The 6,102-nt window shown below is 38.8% G+C and overlaps 1 long non-coding RNA gene across 1 annotated transcript; it reads right to left on the bottom strand.

The window, feature by feature from the left end:
• Positions 1 to 2,206: 2,206 nt before the first annotated feature.
• LOC121088177 lies at positions 2,207 to 5,852 on the bottom strand. The gene is made up of 3 exons (XR_005827861.1): positions 5,797 to 5,852; positions 5,425 to 5,451; positions 2,207 to 2,953 (listed from the first exon to the last, which is right to left on the bottom strand). It is a non-coding gene; the product is annotated as an uncharacterized LOC121088177 (long non-coding RNA).
• Positions 5,853 to 6,102: the final 250 nt, after the last annotated feature.

Raw genomic sequence — 6,102 nt, 5'->3', positions numbered from 1 at the left:
TCAGCTGATCAAACCAACCCACCAGATTTGCCGTTGTCTGAAGATACAAGACAACAAAACGTCACTACTGCTGAAAAAAGAAGTATAATTTTAGACATGCCCAGATCACAGCAGCTGGCAAATTAATTTACTCCCCTCTGGCTCTCAAATTCTGAAAGAACCTGAAACAAGAAGAAGTTCCTTCATTGACTCCAAATCTGGGGAGCTATATGTATGTCCCTGGGCCTGTAATCAATACATGCGGGCTGGGCACCTGAGAAAATCAATTCTTTCCCATCCCCTTTCTGTGTCCTTGTTGGGAGGAGAGAATCCTTCCCCACCATTGGAGGGACTTTGTGTAAGGAAGGATGGAAATGTATTTAGAGCCACAGAATGAAAATTCATCCTCTCCTTACCCAGGCTGAAACATCAACCCACAAGGAACATCTGGTTGATCCTGCTAAATCATCTTTTCAAAACACAGCAAAGTTTCACATAGCAACTGGCAAATAGATGGAAAAATATAGAAAAACTGAGTTTCAGTCTACTATAAACATTCACACAAAAGTAGAGTTAAGGAGGGTGATGTTAGCCCAGAAAACATAAAATACTACTGAGTTTACTCCTTATTCTTTAAAATGCATTTTTAACTTTTGTCTAGAAAGACATCCATTAATAATTTCTCAAAGTTGAGTGGAGTTAGCTATCTGCAGGGAATAGGGAGATTTACTTTACTTTCTTGCTTATGTTTTCTTATATCCAGAGCTACGATGTCTGAGTTTTCTGCCAACTCAGCAAAGATGCAGTGAGTTGCTGATTCCGTTTCATCTTCGCTCGCATCTGTAACATGAGTGTGATTCATCAGACAGTGCCCTTACAGACAGACTTTCGAGGCCTATTGTACTGATTTTATAAACATTTAGACTGCAGGGAAAGCATATTGTGAGCAAACTCTTTTCTGAGGTAACCAGCGTTTGGGAAGTTTTTTTTTGTTGTTTTTGTTTGTTTTTGTGTTGTAGAGATGCAGTTAGACAGGGAACTAGAATGAATCCTTCTGGTGTGCACCTGATGGAACTGGCAGGTTTGGAGTGGGGGAGGTCTTCATTAAATGTGCAGAGACACAACCCTCCATAGCTCTTCTGTTCTGAGTTACCTTTCAGAAACAACTGAACAGCTGCAAAAAAAAGTGGGTGCCAGTGATCTGGTAAATCACAGAAGAGAATCCTGATTTTTGTTCTGAAAGTTTATCAGAAAATACTAAAAATAGAGCTGAAAGAAGGGTTGTACTTTAATAAGAACATAAACTTTTGCATCTAGTAGGGTTACAGGATATAATACATTTTCTTAATTAGCAGATAAAAGAGTCTTGTTTGTTCTCTGTTCTCTGAAAGTTTCTCAGCCATTTGAAATGTTTCTTCCATTCCCTTTTTCTGCTTTCAGAAACTAACCCTGTACGCATTGCTCAAAAACACTCCATGGGACAAGTACCACGTTAATAGAAGACAAGCACTTTGCAGGGAACAACTTTCCAGTGCTCTTTGCTGTCTGTGCCCATTTCTCTAATTCAATGACCCACTTATCGAAAAACTTTGTCAGAAATGGAAGGATATGAAACAGTACATTTAGATTCATCTGTATGTAGCATGATGGCCTTTGGGATTCTGATTCATGACTGAGTTCCTATGTGTAATAGTATTACAAATAATAAATAATCATTGGCCTGTCTGAATCTGCCAAAGGGAATCTTATTTTTATTGAGGCAGAGGATGTTTTGCAATTAAAAACAATTATTCTAGTGCAGGGAAAGTACTTCTCCCTCAAGAACAGTAAGGCTGCAGGCTAATGTATGCCTCTCTTGAGAGACTCCTTGCTGCCTGCTGCTGAGCATACTTAGGTGTAGGTGACAAGAGAAAAAGAGGAACAGAAGCCTGGTGTGTGACTAAACCCTAATGTCTCCCAAGGAATTGATTTTATGTGTCATTGCAACAGTGGTTCTGCAGTTAATTTGGTTCTCTACAAGATTTCAGTAGGGTTGTGTGCGGAAAGGTAAAGCCATTCCACAAAGGATTTCGTCACTTTGACATTCGGTTCTGATCTGCCATGGAATGAGAACCACAAGTGCCAAAATTATCTCTGCAGGTGAGAGGAGCTCCGAACCCAGGGCATACTGGTGGATCCTTTGCTGCTAAGGAGCTGCAAGGCTAGGAGGAGTGAGAAGTGATGAGCTTGACAGGAAATAATACATATGTGTTTGACAGAAACCTATGGGTTTTGAAACCCATCCCATGTCTATTCCAAACTCTGGTGGAACTGAAGGGCTTCTGCAGAACATTTAAATTTACAGTGGCTGCTAATGCTGACAAAATGGGGCATCTTTTGGATCAGCAGAAGTTATGAGCTATTTGAAATACAAATAAAGATATTGAGTCTAATTTTTTACAGCTATGTAATCAAATTACTTTTCTTTTAGGTCACTGTGCAACAAAATTTTGATTCTTTCCTTGAATAACCTGGTAGGTAAGATACAAGTAACCGTGTGGCTAAAATTTTGGCCACTGATTTTTCATCAGATACAGGTCTAGTTGTATTTCCCCTCCCATCCCTCTCCCTGCACCCACAGGCTGTATCCCATTATGTCATGTTATGTTAAGTTACCTCCTACTTTAGCAACACATGCCATGATGTGACACCCCATAATTCACAGAGACAGGAACAAAGTACTCTGAACAGTAGAGTGATTGTGCTGCTGTAATATCTGGAGAGTGCTGGATGATGGTACAGGTTTTTAGCTTTCTGAATAAAAGTTGGATAGCTCAGCAGATATGCAATGTTTGATGGGCTAAAATGCAAGGGTAATCAGTACCATAAAGAACACGGTGCCTGGAGTCTCAGCAGCCCATGAAGCAGAAAGTAATCAGCTCAGCCTTCTAGCAAGTGTCACTGCAGCTTCTACATGTGGCTTCAAGGTGCCTGCCTGGATTCAAAGTGAAAGAGAAAAGTAGAGCAGAAATGCCATTCAACCCATAATATCCTGGTTCTTACAGGAGTTGTTATTTGGAAATGACTTGATGAACAGCACATTGATGACTGAGCTGTTTGTGCTTCTATAGGGAGGTTGGCACATGAAAAATGCTCATTCTGTAGACTCATGTTGGTGATTATTCATTCTCTGTGTTGTGGTCGGGCTTCCAAAGAGGATATGACACCCACTGTGCTGTCCAGAGTAATAATCCTAAAACAACACCTCCTCCACAAGACGTGCAACCTGAGATTTAGATAGCATGCAGCAAATTAATAAAGGGGCACTTGCTGCAGTACAAACTAACAAGTCAGAGTAGTTTCAATAGTCAGTGGTCCTCACCAGCATATAATCCCACTAGACTCTTATCTTGTAGGTGAGTTTAGTGTTTCCAGGACTCACCATCATGCAGTATATGGAAAGCAGAGATTTTCTTTCAGATATGAGGTTAGTGTAGACAGTCTAAGTTGCCCCGGAAAGAACAAGGGCAGGTCCTTTGTGAGGAAGGAAATAATGGCTGTGTGTATGTTTCAGTCATCACAGGCTCCTTCCCTCTTGTGTAAAAAAGCAACAGATTTGCATTCAGCTAATCCAACCACAACGTCTTCTCAGCCATCCACACTACAAAGAGCACAAGGTCAGAACAGCAGGAGTGGGGCACCGCTGAGGTTTCAGAAAGGTGAACAAAGGCAATTAAAAATGAACCAGAGAAGCAAATGGTAATGGCAGGGGTTGCTGCACTGGCCTACATAAGTGACTGTGTGGCAGGACTACTTGCCAAACAGCAATTTAGTGATACCACAGGTTCTGGGTTCAGTTCCTAATGCTGATGCAGACTTCAGGTTCATTTGCCTTATTTTCTCCTCTGAATAATGCAGATAATTATAACATTTCTGATACTTTAATATTTATAGCTCTGAGGTTTCTTAGGAGGACCTAAATTTTGCCCAGTTGTTCCTATGCCAGGACAACCCAGCCTCACTTAAGGTTCCACACTGACCTGCAGAGCAGATTATTGCTGCTTTATAGTAACGATAATAGCTGTGTTAGTATGAAGTCATATCAGGAAAGACACTGGTAGTTGATTGTGCTTCAACTGCTCTTTCCACTTTTCTGCCTCAAGCAGAAGAGGGAACATTAACTTCTTTGATCAGGTAGGTATGTAAAATCAGTACACCAAAACCCTGTCAGGTTAATATTTATTTTGCAAATGTTGTTTAATCAGGAAGAGGTTACATTCCATGCTCTAACCATAGGTCTGTACCCAGCTAAGTAGAGAAGTGGCCAGGCTGGGTGCAAAATATTGGCCAGAAAAGGAGCTACTGCATTTACTGTAACATTTATCACTTTTATATAAAGTGATAATTGTTACATTAACTACATAATAGTATTACTGAATGTTACATATGTCACATAAAATACGTAATAGTAATACTGAATTAAAAATATACCTGCTGTGCACCAAGATTTCACCCTGTGTCCTGGAGAAGTGGTTATGGTCATGTATAATGGATTTTAATGCTTGTCCATATGAGCAATCAGAGCCCAGAGAAGTTTTTGGAAGGTATGTGGGGTTATAAATCTTGAGTCCAAATTAGTCTAGCAGAATCCCATGTCCATGGCTACCCTACAACGCTTGTCTTTCTCGTATCCCATCCATAGCCTTTTAGTATTGCTAAGTCCCTTGATTTGTTTCATTGTGTATCAGTTTGGGATCTCTCTCAGAGAGTTGCATGCCTATATTCATTGCAATGGAGGGCTGCTTCCCTGACACAAAGTCAGGCTGAAATCCTTTACAGTGAAAATGAATCATTCACAGCTCCAGCGTGCATATTTCATCTAATTACTTGGACAAAATTTGTCTCAAAACTCAGAAGCAGAGAGATAAAGTACAACCACCAAAGTATTTCAGATTTTGGGGTGTTTGTTTCTTTTGACAAGCAATCAATGTTTTCTGCATTAGCTAGCCACTTTATAGAATTTATCGCTTAGTGGAAAATTCATTTTTCCTTTTAAAATTATTTTCATCCAGATAGTTCAGTAAATACATAACATGGCAATGCCCATATTCTCTGCAAATACATTTTTCTTTTTTATAAACTGTTAATATCTGTAATAGACTGCTATCTGGAACAATGGTCATACACTGTACAGAATACAGTAAATTCTTAAAATTAAAATGCTTCAGAATTTAAAAGACAGCAGAAAAATGGGGAGAAACATAACTGCTTTTCTGGTGCAATATATTAGATACATCAAAAAGTGAAGAAGCAAAAATGCAAAGAAAACAATTTTAATTTTGTTGAAAATCTGATTAAAAAGAAGAAAAGTAAATTAAACAGGGATTTTTAAATGCCTGCTGTTACCAAGGAATTAAAAATACAGCAGAGAGTTTCAAAACATTATTCTTTAACACGAATATGTACCTTTTCATAAGGGTGTCCTTTGAAGAGCTATAAAAGAGAACAATAATAGAAGATAAACTGAAGTTCCTTTTTTAAGAACCGAAATTAAAAAAACACAACAGGAAAATAAAATCATCTGCTAACTTCAAAAGAATTTAAAAGCATGAAATTCCTTAAGCTTGAAACATAATTTAATGATTTATGTTTAAGGATACAGTGTAGAGCTTTGAAATCTTGAGAAAACAGGAAAAAATGAGTTGACTTTTTTTATGACTAATGAAAACACATCCACAAAGTGTTTCTAAATGTGATACCCCAGATGTTTGGGATGTATGAACATGTCACATGCAGAAATCTTTTTACTTTCCATTTACTTTTCCCCTGTGGATTTACCTGAAATAAAACATTGTTAAAGGCCAGCTTTCTCAACCAGAGTGTGTTCAGTTCAGAAGTCTACTTAGAAATGAGGAAAAATAATCTCTTCCCCTCCCCAAAAGGGCAGGATGTACCCATGCTGCGTCACCTTTTTGCTTCACCCAAAGCGTGCCTGTATACTTGTTTTTGTTAGTTGTGATGGTTGCCATGAGCTATGTATTTGCTAATATTTACTTCCATTGACCTTGTAATTTCACTATAAACAGAAAACAGCTGGCGCCAAAAGACTCAGGGATCATATAGGCAGTGTCACACAGTGCTTTC

The sequence above is a fragment of the Falco naumanni genome, chromosome 5 (assembly GCF_017639655.2).
Source record: "Falco naumanni isolate bFalNau1 chromosome 5, bFalNau1.pat, whole genome shotgun sequence".
Taxonomy (NCBI): Eukaryota; Metazoa; Chordata; class Aves; order Falconiformes; family Falconidae; genus Falco; species Falco naumanni.
This window is presented reverse-complemented; position numbering and strand designations above follow the sequence as displayed.